This window comes from Centruroides sculpturatus, unplaced genomic scaffold (assembly GCF_000671375.1).
Source record: "Centruroides sculpturatus isolate CEXI.00-Female unplaced genomic scaffold, Cexi_2.0 scaffold125, whole genome shotgun sequence".
NCBI classification, from domain to species: Eukaryota; Metazoa; Arthropoda; class Arachnida; order Scorpiones; family Buthidae; genus Centruroides; species Centruroides sculpturatus.
In genome coordinates, this window is record NW_019384337.1 from 442,175 (window position 1) to 460,747 (window position 18,573).

General features: G+C 29.5%; 1 protein-coding gene across 9 annotated transcripts in view; it reads right to left on the minus strand.

Moving 5' to 3' along the window:
* Positions 1 to 18,573, minus strand: part of LOC111632500 (tyrosine-protein phosphatase Lar-like) — a 395,822-nt gene that overhangs the window by 202,229 nt on the left and 175,020 nt on the right. For all 9 annotated transcript variants that reach the window (XM_023377009.1, XM_023376993.1, XM_023376968.1 and 6 more), the window contains 2 exons: positions 14,267 to 14,318; positions 4,748 to 4,820 (listed from right to left, as the gene is read on the minus strand). The gene's annotated coding sequence lies outside the window, so the exon portion shown is untranslated. The remainder of the gene's footprint in view (positions 1 to 4,747; positions 4,821 to 14,266; positions 14,319 to 18,573) is intronic.

Consider the following 18,573-nt stretch of genomic DNA (forward strand, 5'->3'; position numbering starts at 1 on the left):
AGTCTAAATGCTAGCGTTGTAAAATCTAAGTGACTCGTACAACATGGAATTCATATAAAACGTAATTATCAACTGTGTTATAGGGGGTCGACTTGTACATACAAGATAAACCTTTAAACAACGACCACTTTTTATATTCCTATCAGTGGCCGTTGTTAACAGGTTTGACTATAAAAATAATAAATTTTATATGTAATTTATTATTCTATAATACAATATTCATGGCTTTCATTTGAAGATCAAATTCTCTTTTAATTTAATGGATAAAAATCAAAATGACTAAACAATTATAATTATTAATAATAAAATTGTATAAGATAATATAATAAACATTATTAAGCTTTCTAAATAAGATTTTATTATTATGTTTTTTTTTTCTAATGAAATTATTGACTTTTTTTTAATATAAATATTTTTAATGAATAATTGGATTTACAGAATTTCATTATTAATTTAAAATGTTGTTTTGTTACCAAAAAAAATCCATAAAAATCATTAATATTTAATGATTGAAGAAGTTTTCTTTAAATGAATTTTTCTAAAATATGATAGGGAAGAGGGAAGATATAGTTTTTTTTACTACATTAAAGTTAAAATTAATGACATTACAGCTTATATTTTTCATAACATTTCTAAATTATTTAGTTAAAAAAATTTTTTAAATATAATCCTCTTTATTATAGGAATTATATTGAAAACAATTACATAAATGAATACATTAATACTTTAGTTTGGGAGTGAAATATTTTAAATATAGTTAATAAACTCTGTGATAAATTTATGGACAGGAAACTTTGTCTATTATCAAATAAATATAACAGGAGAAGGAACGAACAGTTTGGAAATGAATCAAATGAAGATAAATGTAAAATATAATCTGATAATTCTACTGTTTACAATATTGTAAACCAAGTTTAGTAAACATCTAAAAATTTAGAACTCCTTTTTGATTAATTAAATTTATTATTGATCCCTTCAATTTGTCTGTAATAATAGTAATAATAAAAATTATATAGACTTAAAACTTAAAGGCTTTATACAGATGATACATATTTCTTCTATATGAGACTTAAATTTGCATTAAAAAATTAAATTTTATATATAATTTGTTTGTTAATTTTTAATTTAAATTTAATTTAAATTTAAAAAAATCTTATAATAGATTAATAGGCTATAAGAAAGAGAATTACTAGAGATGTTATTACTTATTTGTATGGCCTTAAAAGAATACATTGACAATATAAAATATAACTTAAAACAGACTGACTCTACTTGAGATGCGATATGTGACCCCTTCTATACCCTTTTCCCTTGACCTTTAATCGCCAAAATTTAATAGCATTAATGACTCATAACCCTGACAAATTTCAAAATTTTTGATTTATTCAGTCCTGAGATATAATGCAAAATAGATGACGACACACATACCTTCACAAACAAAGGAATACAAACACAGAAACAGACAAACATACAAATACAAATACATGCACAAAGGTTTATATATATATATATATATATTTGGACTTGTGGAAAGTCAAAACGTCGAGAAATGCCAAAAATAAAATAAAAATCCGAGGGGAAAGGGATCAAAATTTTAACCATCACCCCTATTTTCTCTATATTATATTCTATAACAGCCAGGAAAGTAATAACTTACATTTAGCCCATTTCACACGTATTCAAGTTCCTCAATTATGATTTAAAGACGGTAATAATCAATATTATATTTAAAACAATTAATTTATACAGTAAATAATAACTGTAATTTTAATTAAAGACGATTAATTAAAGTAGTCTTTATTAAGTGATGCGAATATTATTTCTATTCGTGATAGCAATATACTACGGCCGTTAGTCTAGAGTCGAGACTGATTTACACAGATGTTAAAACATTGAGATGCTATAGAGTCTAGACGAAATAAAAGTAGACAATTTATTCAATATGCAACTGAAACAAATGTTTGAACTATAATTCATTCATTTCCTTCTGATTTACTTTTAAGTCTAAATATTTAGACTTAAAAGAATACAAGATTCATGTGGGATATTCCGTAACCTTTGTGGGAATTGTGGGATGACCTTACTGGGGTCAAAACCCCAGTAAGGTCATCCCACAATTTGCTAGAGCCACTAGTAACGGATCCAAATAAACCCAAAGGGGGGAGGCTAAATCAAAACTGAAAATTTTTTGAGTAATCAATAAGTACAGTACCTTTTATTCACACGAGCAACACCATTATATTACGAGTGGTCCAAAAACTATATTGTGCCAACATAAATACGTTTTGAAGTTCGAACAAATAATAATTAGGGTGTCAATGGGCTTCTGTAGCTTCTGTAGCCCTTGAAAGCCCTACTGTAGTTAATCAAGTTAAGCCCTCGTGCCTAAATATGCCTTACGTAAGTTCGAACACTTTAAAACAATGGAGTTAGACATAACAAATTTCCATGACTCAGCAATCAAACATGATCCATTTAGTTTAGTCACTAATCTACAGCATGGAAATTTATTGGACTATGTCCAAATCCTTCAAGTCTTCACCGTTTTAAAGTATTCGAATTTACGTAAGGTGTACTTATGCTGTATTCTTAATTACAATTACATGTAGTGTGTTATGTATGTTTAATTTAATTTTCATGAAATCTGTAGAATTTATTCTATTATCGAAATAAATATATAATATTTCTAATTATAAATCTAATAAATAATAATTTCATCGTTCTTTAGTCGGTTAGTAATTGGTTAGAAAACGTGTAGAATATTTCACGTTTAAACTATAAATTTATTTTATATAATAAAAATTCATACAAATATTAAAATATTAAGTTTAATAATATCTTAAATATTTCAGGAAAAGATTTAGTACCTTAAATTTATGTTATGGCTCTGTTTAATAATAAAAAATTGAAATTATTTTTATTATATGCTCAGCTTTAAATAAATTATCATTATATAACTTGCTAAATAGCTTTTAAAGAATTATTATACACAAAAATGTAACGTCATACGTAAAAAAAGTTAATATAATATTTAAAAAAAACAATAACATTGGAGAGGTTGCGGCCGAAGTTTTCATCTGTAAAACGTGAACGTCGAACGTAAACGTCGAACGTCTGAAGCGTGAACGTCGAACGTCTGAAGCGTGAACGTCGAACGTCTGAAGCGTGAACGTCGAACGTCTGAAGCGTGAACGTCGAACGTGNACGTTCGACGTTCACGCTTCAGACGTTCGACGTTCACGTTTTAAAGATAAAAACTTCGGCCGCAATCTCTCTATTATTATTATAAATATAAACGTATAAATTATAACAACTTTTTCACGAGTTAAAATACATTTCACGCATGAAAAAGTAAGAAGTTCATAGGCTATATTCTACACGATCAAGTGTCAAATAGGAAATTTACAAGGAATATTGGTTATACCCGCCTAGTCATGCGAGAAGTCACTAAAGATATAATCATGATCCTCTTCTCATATCGTAAAAGAGCGATGAAGAAAGTAAGAGATTCAGAATTCTGGAACACTAAGAGGAAGTTCTCCAAAGAGAAACTGTTCCAAATCAAGTAGATCAAATCACAACGAAAAGAGGATAAAGCTTAATTGAATGCCAGCATAAATGAAGTTTGATAAATAACTAAGACACGAGACTAAATCTCTAGACAATCTCCTCTATGCATCTCAATTAAACAACTTTGCCACTCCATAACACAGACTAATAGGCCAATCTAAGCATACGTTTACACTTTATATCTGCACTTTCTCAAATACTTTACTCGATTTATAAATTATACGTTTATTTATTTATTTACTTTCTAGTGTTTAGCATGGAAGGTTTTTGTTTTATTTATTTATTTTACAAAAGTTTGAAGCCCTGTATTTGCCGTTACGGAATAAGTTGCAACGTGTTTAAATTAATATTTTATATAAAATATACTTTCTAAAACTTAAGCAATAACAATATTCTAGTTTAAAATTCAGCAGGCGACAGGTATTCTGTTGTTTAGAAAAAGCGAGGAAAGAGAAAAAGTAGAAAAATCTCGTGAATTTAAAGTATGCAAACGTATAATTTTGAAATGTTTTATGAAATTTTGAATTGTCTTTCCTAAAACAGAAAAGAAAAATAGTCCAGTAAACAATTTTAAAAAATAAATACTTACAATAGAACAGTGTTTAATCTACAACAGTTGAAAATTACAAATGTTCGGAAAGACAATTATAAATTTTTTACATTAGAACGATTTTATTTCTATTTTAATTTCTCACGTATATTATATTTTTTACTTTTTTCTTATTTTAAAATATTTAAAAATATTTAAAAAAAAAAAAAATTTAATTACACTTTCTAGTGGCGCCAACTTGCGATGATAAAACAAAACAACACATTTTCGTACATTAATATATATACAGTATGTACATATAAACATATTATTTCTTTAATAAATAATATATAAATGCACCGAATAAACAAATATATACATTCAATTCTTAGAAAATATACGAAAATTATAAATTTATTACAAAATATTCTACAGAAAGCGTAAACTCGTGCAACATCCTATTGTATATTTATATATAAACACACGATAGGAATATATGTTTATATTCCTATCGTACGTCATAATTTAATTTAAATATCATTTTATATTTTTATANACTGACGCTATTAGGAATATTAGGAATTAATTTATTTTTTAACCCTTTTCTTATAATACAGTATTGTATTATTGACGTTTAAATTATCTTACTTGGCAGAATGGTGAACTAGCGGCGTCCTCTGGTGGCAGGAAATCGAATTTCTGAAGCTGTCAAGCCTTCATTCTAGACGAAAATATAAGTAAGTAAAATTGTATTTTAATTATATATTTTATCGACCAGTTCAATAATTAAGGGATTTAATCTGTAAAAATATAACTTAGAATTACTTTTTTTTTTTTGCTTTATACGGGGGAGGGAAAGATCTCTACAGTAAAAATTGAAGTGATGATACAAGCATTTCTTTATCGAGTAAGCTTTTTTTTTTTTTCCTTATTTTTTGCACATTTTTATTTCGTCAAAATGATATTTTGTATCCATACTTGAAATTCTTGGTATTATCAATTACTATTTGTCACTATGACACTACTTTTTTATGTCATGCACCTACCAAGTTATAAATCTTTCTTGCAAGAACTTTGAAAGAAAGAAAAAAAAAAGTGAAATTCAGTTTTCAAGTTAAAAAACAAAAAAAAAGGTTAAAAAACTTCGGAAATTTTAACTAATTTTTTTACCTTTCGTAGAATATTTTTCATTTTTTTAAATAAAAATCAGGAATAGTTTTGAGACGTTTTACATAAAAAAAAAATTGAATTTTATCTTTTATTTCTCTCACAACGTGTAAAGAATTAACAAAATTACTAAATAATCAAATACTCATTCCTATTAATTAAATACTTAAGAGAATTTTGTATAATAGAGAGGTTGCGGCCGAAGTTTTCAACGTGAACGTCGAACGTCAAGAGCCGCTTACAAGATAATGGCGCTCGACGTTCGACGTTCACGTTTTAAAGATGAAAACTTCGGCCGCAAACTTCTCTAATATTTAATTTAGCGTAAGATTTTTTACGGAGAACAAAGGCATCCATTTTGGACCCCTTGCAGCCTACTCTAAAAGGGAAATGCCAATAAAAAAAAAAGCCTTAAAAACATAGATTTAAAGAAAAAATTTAACAACAAATCTCAAAAGTATTTAAATTCGATATACCTAAAGCTGGAATAATAATAATAATCCCTCTAGTTTGAGTGTTATACAGATCCGCGCGCAATAAAATAAACAAATATAGGGCTTATAATCTTTAAGTTGCAACTTGAATTCATTAAACAGGTGAAGCATTAAATGAGGAAAATTCGTTGTTTATACATTCGAGCTTTAAAGGATCGAAAGATATTCAAAGAGACTATAGAATATTCTTCGTAATGCCGCGTAGTCTTAATTAGGGCAATCTTATTCGATTAGGTTACATTTATCATTAAAAATATAATGAAACTCGATTATAAATCAAAGTCGAAATTAATACGAAGTGTTCTCGACCGTAGTTTATTTGTAATCTTCTTTAAGAACCGGAGAATCGTACCGTAATGCATAAAAATTCAACACTAAAATACCGCCTGCGGTACCGTAATTAATATTTAAAAGAGAAATTGCTGTATATTTTTAAGAGTTTCGATAATCACGGACATTGATAAAACTTTTATTTGCATAAAAGTCACGTGTAAAAATTCATAACTTCTGTGTAATTCTACAACACTGCAAAGTATTGTTCTGTTTGACAGAATGTCTTGCTTGTGGCGCCATCTGTTATTGAATTTATTGATTTATTATTTTGTATTGTGTACAGTACATTTCCCCTTTAAACTGTGTTAAAATATTTACTAGAAAGTTACATTAAGCAATAATTAATAAACGTTTTGTCGTAGTAATTTCAAAGCGAATTAATTATAATTCCGTTTATAGCCACGAGATGGCGACAGGATAGATAGTTAATGATTCGGGTTCGTGTACGGGTTTATTTTACGAAACTTTTTTTTTTTTATTTCGTCACGTCACATAAATATAATTATAAAAATAAAGTTTAAAGCGTATTTTTCTTTTAATATATCGATTTATTTAAATAATTTAATGATTAAACAGAACTTAAATTTTATTTTTTAATCTCTTACACGACATTGTGTTGGAGGAAAAAAGAGTAAAGTAGTTAACTTTTAATAGCATTAAAAAAAAAGAGTTTTCTTTTAAGTAAACATAGCATTCTACTATATTCAAAAGTAAAAAATAAGAAAAGAGAATGGGGGAATGCTTGGAGCTACAATAGAAGCCCGCTGTTTTTAAAGTGGATTCTTGTCACCCATTATGTACACCGCATGACTCCTAGTTAACCAGTCACTTGATATCCCAGGGTACGGAAGTGACGCGTGCTGTTTTAATTACATCTTTTCAAAACTCCAAGCTACGAACACGAATTGTCATTCATTAAATTCACCGATATTTTGGTAATTATTAAGTCCCGTCTTAATTTTGTTAGCTGTAGATTATTATATATCACTCTCTTCCCTTCCATAAAATTCTCCTAAAGAACCAAATGTTAAACTGAATTATTGAGGCGAAATCCAGGGGAAAAAATACTCCACGTGTCACTTTATTGATATAAATTCGGATAAAATTAAAAAAAAAAAAAAACGTTTCCAAAAAGAGCGATGCATTATTAATGCCTTAAGGGTATTCAATAAAATTTATATATTTTTTTCTATTTTTTTCATGTGTTTATGATGGTTTACAACACTTAATTAATCGAATATTGCTTATTATAATTAAAATAAATAACAGTGATTAAATACATGTACCATTCGACCCTCCCTATAACACTGTTGATTTTTCCGTTTTATATGAATTCCATGTTGTACGAGTCACTTAGATTTTACAAATACGTGAGCCGTTCACAGCCGGGCACACGTATTTGTAAAATCTAAGTGACTCGTATAACATGGAATTCATATAAAACGGAATAATCAACAGTGTTATAGGGGGTCGACTGGTATATAATATGATTTACTAATTCAAAAATCGACATAGAAGTTAGCAAAAAGCAATTTTTTATATTAGTTTTAACTGTAGTTAAAGGTACAATTTGTATATGAAAACCTATAGTTACTAAGGGAGAGAGACTTACAAGGTTATTGAATCTAGGACAGTCGATAGTTGGAGACTCCGGATTAACAAGTATTAGGGACTTTAAAATTATATTTAAAAAAAAAAATTAAATATTAAAATATTCACAAAAGTTATAGTTTCTGTAAATTATTTTCGTATTCGTTTAGCGTACAAAATAAACGAGTGTGAAAGAATATGGCCACCTGCACGATATTCTAATCGAATTTGTATACACACAATACTGAATTATTAAATTGTACACGAATTGCAACCTGTAAGCGTGGAGATAGTGAGCCATTTGGGTGCACCTGCATTACAATTGTTTCCATCTTTATTCTCAGGTGTATTTTTCGATTGAGAAGAGTTAGAAAGAGGGAGGAAAAAGATCCAGATGATATCATCCATCCCCAAAGGAAAACTGACAATTAGCATTTCTGTCACCTGCCCTTATCTAATTAACAGGTGAGACGTCATTTCTATTTTAATTGGTCATCTAAGGCGATCGATTACTTCTGTCAGTTCTCACGAATATTACGTGACAGTCTACACTTGGCTCCCGTTCAGCCACGTTACATTGGACACTTTCTTCGTGACGTAATATTAGCATTAACTAACAATTCGTCTTTTTTATACAAACAAGAGAGCATCTGTCTCTCACCTATCATTATATTATTAGCGTAGAAGCTTTGTTTCTTTTCTTATTTATTTATTTATTTTTTTAATTTATCTAAAGGGGACGTGTTGGAATGTCTAATCTGAAAACCGTCCATGACGGGTGCAATGTCACGTCCCATTCCGTCTAACGATCTGTCGCGAGTTGGCGACAATACCACATTAATGCACGAGCACAAGGATGAATTTTGATGCTTAAAAAAAAAAAAAAAAATAATGTATTAACATATGAAAAAGCTTGTATATATAAGTCTAGAGCTAGACAGAACTTAGTTATCATTAATTGTTATTTTCTTCTAAGTCTAAATGCTAGCGTTACTCGGGCAACACCCTAATTGGCGTCAGTTCCGAAGCTCTCTTTCGTCTTATACGGCAAAACCCAGAATGGATTTCATACAAAAGATTTAAAATTGAGAAGAAAAAAAAAGAGGGAAGACTTCCATGCAAATAGGTCATTAGAACCCTTGGCAACTGGCAAAGCTGATTAGGTAGCGACGTTACTATGGTAACCGACCATCTATTCAGACGTAAGCACTCCACGTCTGGATAGGAGCAGAGATTAGTGCATCCTGGACACTGAACCCGCCCGTTCTGTGGCAGAAAGCCAGCCTATCGCCGCTTCAACCGACAATATTTCTTATAAATTGATAAGGAATATTGCCAGTCACGTGATTAATGTGCCGGATAAACACTACAGGGTTAGATCCAACATCTTCATCAACGTATATCATCTATAAATAGATACATTATTTATCTGTCGGTGCTTACATCATTGTCTTTACAGGTTTATCATTTAAATAATAATAATAATAAAATTAGTATAAGGGAGAGGTGCATCGGAGAATCTGTCCTTTGCGGCCCACATGTTTTTTTTTTTTTTTCTTGCAGGTTGGCCCCTAAAAACCACGCCTCGGTTTCTGTAGGTGTAAATAATACAAGTCCGGGTGTATGTTACGAGATGTCAACATGTGTTGACTATAATTAGAAGGTCGCAGTCCTCGAAACGAATGGAGTATCTTTAACACAGCAGATAATGAAGTTGCGACCCGCATTTCCTTTCTTTTTTCATGTGTGTTAGTGGGCTAAAAATATAATTCACTCTCTGGAAGTTAACAAACCTAACAAATTACTAGTATAATCATGAATAAAGCGAGATACTACGTCTAGATTGTGATGCCAAACCATTATTTTCAATTAGGGCTTCAAGAAATAACATTTCTGCGTAATTTTATTTATAACTTTTTTTATGATTAATTTATATATAAATATAGAAAAATAAAATAAAATTTACTACTCTACATGATTTGATTTATAGCAACAAGTTTCAAAGAAATGTTCGAGAATCTCCAATTTCGATCCAATTGATGATTTTTATATAAGAGAAGATCCAGTTACCTGGAAATAAAGTTAACTTGATCCTAGGTATCAATATAAAATAAAAATAGTTTTCCTTTTACCCTAGAAAATCCACAAGTTCTAAATTTTCTGGATTTATTTTCAAATTACTGGCTTCACCCAAAATCCTTAAATAATCTTTTTTTGAGGTTACTCTTTAGCGACTAACAAGTAATTGTGTAAATGCACGAAAACAGGTCCTCTTTTTAAAAAGAACCATTTGGGCGGTTCCTCCATTAACCCTATCATATACCTTTACCAAACAATAGTATGACTGGAGCCGCTCTAATCCTCCAAACCATCTACCACCCCTCCCAAATAATCAAGCTTACAAGTCAAGAAAATAGCACCTATTAACTTTATGGTTAAACGATTTTGGTGGCAGTTTCACTTATCTCCATCCACGTGGTATTCTTTAATGGTTGCTGTTTATAATTTCCACGCCGAGAATTTTTAATGTTGTCAACCTAATGACTCGATATATATATATATTTTTTTTAAACATATAATTTATTTTACCATTTCGTATTTTGATGTAGGCCTACACCATTTTTATTTATCATTCTATATTAATTTCCTGGTGAATTTTGTTTATCGTATTTAATACAGTAGATATTAATAATATAACCAGGAAAAATTGTATTTTTTTTTTAGAGGTTTTTTCCACTCGAATAGGCAATTATCTTCGAGCGGCAGCATCCGAACACGACATTAAGTGATATTTGTAGTGGACGATAATCCAACAGCGTGCCAATTTTGGACTCGGTCGTTTTTCTTATCTAACCCCCCCGAAGAGCAAAAAAGATCACCGAAAGTTAGCTCTATTTACTGGCACGGTGATAAACAGTGCCATTATACACCCAACGTAAGGCCTCTGCGGTTTTAGAGGCCTCCTATCTAAAACAGATGCGCTGGTTCCACTCCTCCCTTAATCTCCTCCCATTTACGAAGAGTTTGATTCGACTAGGAACCTCTCCTTAATAGGTTAAGGAAGGAAAAACATAGCTTGGCACTTTTCTTTACTAAGTAAAAATAGATCTACTAGAAGCTTAAGTTGGTTGTAAATCTTTTTTACACGAAGAAATGTTAATTCAAATTAAGAAAGGCGCTTTTTTGAAATGAAAAATTAGTTAAAAAAAAAAGAAAAATCGTTGCCAAATTTTTCCTTAGTGACTTTTCGGTAATAAATCGTAATTACGGGTCGGTACTTTGTAATAAAAGAGTCAGCTGATACTTAGAACCACTCCCATTAAACACGGCTAAAGGTCAGTGAACTAGGCCCTACTAAAGTAGATGGTACCTAGACTCTCTCTTTTGTTTAATCTGACTTTCAGCCGAACCCGGATACATAAGTAGATCTAGTCAATCTGGTTAGTTCCGCCTGGGGTTCTAAAGGTACACGTGGTGGTGCTCCTTTGGTGCGAATGGGTTCCCACGACGAGTTCCACTTAACACTTTTAAAAACACCTAATTTTTAAATCTGCTTTTGTAATTACTGAAGGGGGAATGATTATATTTAAAGCCCTAGACTCTAAAAATCGATTATGGTAATATTTTCGTATTAGATTTTATATTGAAATAAACTACGATAAGTTTTCGTATTGCGTGCCGTATTTACAAGAGATTATGCTAATTGTCTGGCCATTTTATATGATAGAACAAAAGTATGCATTGATCTAGTGTGATTGACAAGATAGGTGTGGTTAATCACGATGTGGGTGGAGTGGTTGCTATGGAAACAACATTACATCCCTTACCGACGTTACAATACAAATCGAACAACCCATTTCACTCTATCAAACAAGAAATGGTGACGTCTCTGTCGTAAAAAATATGCTTTTATTTACTTTCCAAGTATGTTTAGTGGCAAAAAATCCGATAAAAGTCTAACATAGTATAGTTTGAATGCAAGTTTGAAAGGGGGATAGTTTATTTTATATACCACTAAGTATATCACAGGCATTTCCCCCTCTCTGCGGGTGTATATATATATATATTTTCTCTTTTAAGTTATGTGGCCTCATAGTAGGATGCCAAATTTCGTGAATATGAATAGGATAGGCGGTTTATTTATAACCGTCTGCCAATGTATGTAGATGAGTTTATTAATAATACCAAATAGAAGGTGTAGAGTTTACATTCTCTCGTATGAATGAAGGGTGAAATTCAGATTTCAATGAGTAATAAACACGCTTAGCCTACGGTTAGTAGTTATAAATTATTAGTCTAACGTATAAAATTAATCACTAAAAAAAGGAGTTAATAGTGTTAAGAGGAGAGAGAGCTTCGTCAAGTATTAAAAGATCTTTTAGTAAGGTGGAAGCACATTTTATAGAGTGTTTTAAAAATAAAGGAAAAGGCTATCTTATAAATGGAGCAAGTTGAAAGGATCAAGAGGAAGAAATTTTTTTTTCTCTCAACGAGCCTCTTCTCTTTCTCATTCTCTCGGGTGATGGAGAATGGAATGAAATTTATGTAGGTGTGTCCTAGAGTCTGTTGAGCGATACTTTGCCGTAACTCAGATTTAATATGTAGTTTACGTAATGGAGGATAATAATTTAAAGTTCAGTGACATTGACTCAGAACTTAAAGGGAGACATGTTTAGCCTGTAAGAGTCACGACTGGAATTCATGATTTTTTTTTTCTTTTCCTTTCTTTTGGTCACTTAAAATATGGTTGCGATTTATATTTAAAAATGTATAGTTTGATAATAAATCAGTTTTATATAAGTTCGTAAACATTCCAAATTTAATATTCCGTTCGCATGTGGTAGAACGTCTTTAATTTAACCATAAACTTTGAATTTTTTTACAGTTATGTTGGGTTATAAATCAATTTTGTAACATCTTTAGTAAATCTACCAGCTTATATTCAATTTTTTCATATGATCAAGCCTGTAGATACGGTAAAAAAAAACCTTAAGTATTTTCGTATAAAATGCTATTTTTATAATACGAATCGCCAGAGGATAAAAAGTTATTTAAGGAATGCTCTTATCAACAGGAAAGCTTAAGGCTAAAAAGAGGGAAGATGCAGGAGAGAAGATGTAACCATTATTTATGTTTTAATTTTTAGAAACTTTATACTTAAACATAGCATTTTTATGCGGGAAAATTTAAAAAGGAGGAAGAATTCCGTAGTTTAACTATAAAGTACAAGTAAAACAATTTTTAGCCTGTGGATGTTTTCTCTCTCTCCTACCAACAATATTTCGTGAAAGTGAGAGAGGAATAACAATTTACCGCTTCATTGCTTAAACAGAAAGAGAAAAAAGAAGAAAATATATTACAGAGACGTGCTACCTTCCTCGTTTCATGCAATAACTGTAACTTATGTGACTGGAGAAAATTTGATAAAGTTGCTAAGTAGTGGTTTACTTTGTAAGGTGCGGTGGTGGCTGACACGACCAATAAAGTGCCACTAAACGTGATCTAAAATTATCTAAATGTGCCGACTAAAGGAATAGAAAATAAGATTAAGTGAAAATTAAGATTTTTAAGAGAAATAAATGCGTTTAATTTACAAATATTTCGAACGTGTTAACTTTACAAATCGTATGATTACGTTCCAATTGTATCGATTGCCTTTTTTGGTTTTTTAACTCTTGTTCTACTGACAATAACAGGAGAATCTCCTATTCTAATTTCCTACACCTGTAGGCACTTAACGTGTTATTCCATAAAGTAGTCACGATCTAACATTCGCTGAAGATGTTCGCTTTATAAAAACATTAAAACAAATTATTATTATGTAAAGACTAATGTACTTTACATGTTTAAATAATAAAGATCTGTTTACATTTTTTTTTTCTTCCTTCCAACGTATGGAAATTTCATGCAAACTTTTAATAGTTGACATTTTTTATTTCCTCGAAAGACTGTTAATTTTCCATTTAAAAACTATAGAATTTATCATAAAATAATATTTTAAGCAGAAAAGAATCCTTTTCTTACATATTAACTGTAAAAAAAAATGGTTTATTTATACCGAGATATGGCACTTTAATTAATACAATACAAAGTCGACCCCCCCTATAACACTGTTGATTATTCCGTTTTATATGAATTCCATGTTGTACGAGTCACTTAGATTTTATAAATATGTGAGCCGTTTACAGCCCGGTACACGTATTTGTAAGATCTAAGTGACTCGTACAACATGAAATTCATATAAAACGGAATAATCAACAGTGTTATAGGGGGGTCGACTTGTATGCAAAACGACCGCACTTAATAGGAAAATATGAACACTACTAGACTCATCAGTGGATCTAATTTTAGATATTGTAGTTTCACACTTTGATATAATTCTGTTTCGTATTCCATATATTCAATCGAATTTCATAGTTTCCTGTGGTTTAATAATATATATATAGTGTCTATATAACCCAGGTTTATACTAGAGCATAAATTAATATAGGGATGTGTATAATAGAGAATATCAAAATTTCATGATAAAGTTAACAAAAGATTAAAATCTTGTATTAATTATTTAAATAATAATAAAACTTACTTTTCAATCCCTGCTTCATCTTTCAATTCTTCATCAGGACTTTATATTTCACCTGTAAATAAATTATTTATTAAGATATTTGTATATAGATTTTATGAATTATTAAGGTTATAGGATAGAAAATTTGAATTTCTCTGTGAATTATCTATCCTTTCGACCAAATTAAATTGTATAATACATAAAAAAAAGTTATTGATTTATACGAAAATATTGACAAAACATAAATCTAAGTGATTAATGTCCTGAGATTAATACGTTAGCATTTACGTGGTTAATTTAATCCGAGTCAAATACTTGCAAATTAATCCTAATTAATTAATTAAATTAATTAATTTAAATACGACAGTCACGTAAATTTACGACTTATTTTAAATAGGTCAAATGTCACGTTACGAAGTGAGGGAAAAATACTGTATACATTTTTTCGTGGGTGTAACATAGTTTCTAATACAGTACTTACATTGCTAGTTAATTGTAAAATACGACTTAAAAAAAAAACAATTTAAATTTCTATAAAATTGAAATTTATTAAGCAATTAAATCTAATTTAATAGATAAGGTGTAAAGTTTTGAGAAGGGATTACAAACTTGTGTCGTGTTTGCCTCATTTGTTGATGATTGTCACGAGATGGTCATTCCGTGATCTTTGACTTGGAAGAGGTCACGGAATTTTCCTTCGTGACCCGTTAGAAGCTTGGAAAAGTTAACGTATTGAACGAAATGCACGATTTATATATTCCATTAAACTTATGGAAATTTTGCATTGTTTCTGACACCCACATCTCTTCTAGCATCCTTCTCTAGGCTAACAGTTTGGGCACGATCGTGGAGGACGTACAGTACATACAGTACGTACGACTTCTACATCACCCTTTCAGTATATAAAATATTAAATAAATTTTTCTCCTCTTCTAATCGTAAACTTCCTATATACTACATAAAAATTTATCTCTTCTATATAACAAATATATTAGAATTTTATAACTTTCGAAAGTAAACTTACTGCTCCTTGTGACTTGTTAATCGAATGCTTGTATACTGTATTCATGCAAAATGTCCGATTTTATTAAAAAATATTTTAAAATTTAACACGAAAAATACTTCCAAAAAAGGTAATTCTTCAATTGTTTGATGCTAAAAAAAGAGGAAAAAATAACGGAACTGTTCCTTGTTTTTTTGGCAAGGTTCTTTCACTTTTTCGTAAGATAAAAAAAATAAATTGGGGTGTAATTTATCTATCCTAATTTATGCTAAAAATAAAGTAAATTTTTTTTAACCTGTAATGGGAATTTCTATAGTGAGACTTCAAAGATATTTAAAAAAATATAAGTAGAGATTACGAAAAGAAAGAAAGGTTTTAAAAAGTTACGTCATAAGATGAAGGTAATTACATGCAAGTTATTAAACTTGTCTTCTTTTATTTTTTAAATTTTTGTTAAAAAAAAAATAATAATAATAGCAAAATATTAAAAAATAATTAGTTTGTTCACCCCCTCGATATTTTACAATTTAAATGTTTTTTTTATTATCTGAAATTATTTTTAAAAGGAGAAAGGAGTAACGAAATAAAAATCCTTGTCTATTATCAATAATCAGTATCTATAATAACCAAGGTTAAGGGGAAATATTTTCCTATGTAATACAGTAGGAAGTCATGAATGCAATTAAGCAATATCCACCCATGAACAGGTGCATCGTGATTTGGTCTTTGGAAATCTGATTTGGAGTCACGCCAATAAACAAACTCGTAGAAATTGCCAACATTTCTGCATATAAATATTTGTTTACGTACAGTATATATAAGCCTTTACCTTAACATTTTACGGATTTTTGCATATATAATAGCATATATTTTATACGAGTGTTTCTGTATTATTCTATTGTTATTATCTTTAATATATAGACGATCTGTTTGTATTTCGTGTAGTGAATATAACTTATGGCTGTTGATAGAAAGTTGATAAAGAATGGTCGTGCCAGTTGTTGATTTCGGTTTAGAACCCTCATAGATTTTTGTACACTTACTAATTATGGATGAAAAAAAAATTGGAAAATGATCCGTTAATAACCTACTAATGGTCTTTTAATGATGATCGATGAGTAATCTTTCTTTAAAAAATCATATATACCTATTTTGGTAAGCTGTATTACAGATATGCCTTATGTTGCTCTTGCACAGATTTGCAATACGATTGAAAACTAAAGATCCCACTCTGATATAACTACTTGGTGAATTACTTTAATCTCTTTCCAAGTCGATAACTTGCTTTTATTGATTAAAATCGGCGAGTAGTAAGTTTTATTTATATTTCTTTTATCGAAACTAGAGAGAGAGAGAGAGAGAGAGGAGTTGAGGAATCGATGATGGTTAAAGAACAAAAAGTTTTTCAACGTATTATTTAAATATTTCGCTTTATTTTAAAATATTTTAATGTTCGTTGGGTTATTTTATTTTCGTACGAATAATTTATTAATAATATAATCAATTTAATATTAATGAGAGTAATTTTGAAAGTCATTCTTGTTATATCGATCAGGGAGAGTATTTTAGTGAATGCCACATTTCCTGTCTGCTATTTCTAATGTGTTACAGTTTCCCTTAAGAATGCCATTAGGAAGAACCGAAACTTCCACTAAGATTACTAAGAGATACGAATGAATGTGACTAACGACACATCTAACTTAGTACAGTAGACAAGAAGTGAGATCTTTGTAATTTGTAAGTGATTTTTCAGCGATTCATCTAATTAGGCCATATAGGAAAATAATTAGGATTGCCATTAACGCAAACTAATTACTTCTCCAACATACCATCCTTTTCTCTAATTTGTTAGACACTGGAAGGCATGCCAACGTTCACAAGAATAAGCGAAGCTTTCCATCTAACCTTCAATCCTATCCTTTATTAAGGTCTAGACAATTCCATAAAGACCTTTCCTGAACGTTTCTCACGGCTAATGACGGCTTTTCCTAAGGCAAAATTTCATGCCACGAATGAATACAAAGACGTAACAATTAAATAATATATTACATTGAGAAGAATTCTAAACGAGAAATATTGGACGAGACAAAATGATCACCATTATTTTCTCATTTATGGTAAGTCTATAATGCATATATTAAATTTGTATTAGCTATAAAATATTATCGTATGTAATTTGTAGAAATCGCATCCATTTAACCACGAAGAGAAAATCAGGAAACTCTTTCATTTCATTTATATAATAAAAGATAATACAGTAATAATGTATGGTAATAAATGAGCGTGTAAGCAACAAATTTTTAAATGTTTATACAATATAATATTAACACCTATCGAAAAATTGGATAAACTTTTATTTTATGGATGTTCTTTATTGACATCGTTCTCGTCTTCTACTTTAATTCTTTTTAGCATTAACTCTTAGGAAATATTTTCAGCGATAATAAATGAAGACAATGAACTCGCCATCTTAATCATCGAAATTTCATGGCAGGGATGAAATAGAAACATTATTTTTAAATGGAGTGGCAAAAAGAAAAAAGATCCATTGGCATTATATCAAGAGATCATCTTTTGGCTTTGCACTTTTATGGCCAAACTATGTCTTAAATATCTTTTCATTAAAGAATTTCTCTAATTTATACTCTATAGATTATGAATTCTAGACTTTTGTCTGTTATAATTTCATAAATTAATTCATCTGTGAAGTTATTGGGACAATATTTCTGATGATAATGTAAATTATGAAACCCTATAGCTATTAATTAACAATTTAACAATAAGATTTCCATTAAATCAATCATCTAATGCTTTATTATTATTATTGAAACTCGTGTTTCTTGTATTGGCAGATATTTTTTTACATTGGCTTCCAAGTTACATCGACAAATCAATTAGTTTTTTTAAAAGAAAGAAGTAAAAGAAGTAGAAAATAGTATAATTCATACAAAATATATTAGGAAAAGTATTTATTTTTTAAAATAATTCTTTCCTTAATAATTCTATACGTTAGTAGTACTGTACTGTACATAATCGAAAATTGTCACTTACCCTTGGGGTACATTTAGAAACACTGGCTTAATAAATTGTCATTAATAGACTAAATTCTACATAAATCCAGCAAATAATTATATAAAACTATTAAACATTTACGTATAAATTACGATAGATTATAGATATTAACTAATAATTTTTATTAAGTTTATTAAAATCTTTAATAATTTTAAATTGTTTTAACCATGTAGATAAATACCCTTTAGCAAATTATGATGAGATATTAAATGTAACCATAGTAGTTTTACAATAGAAAATAACTTACTCATTT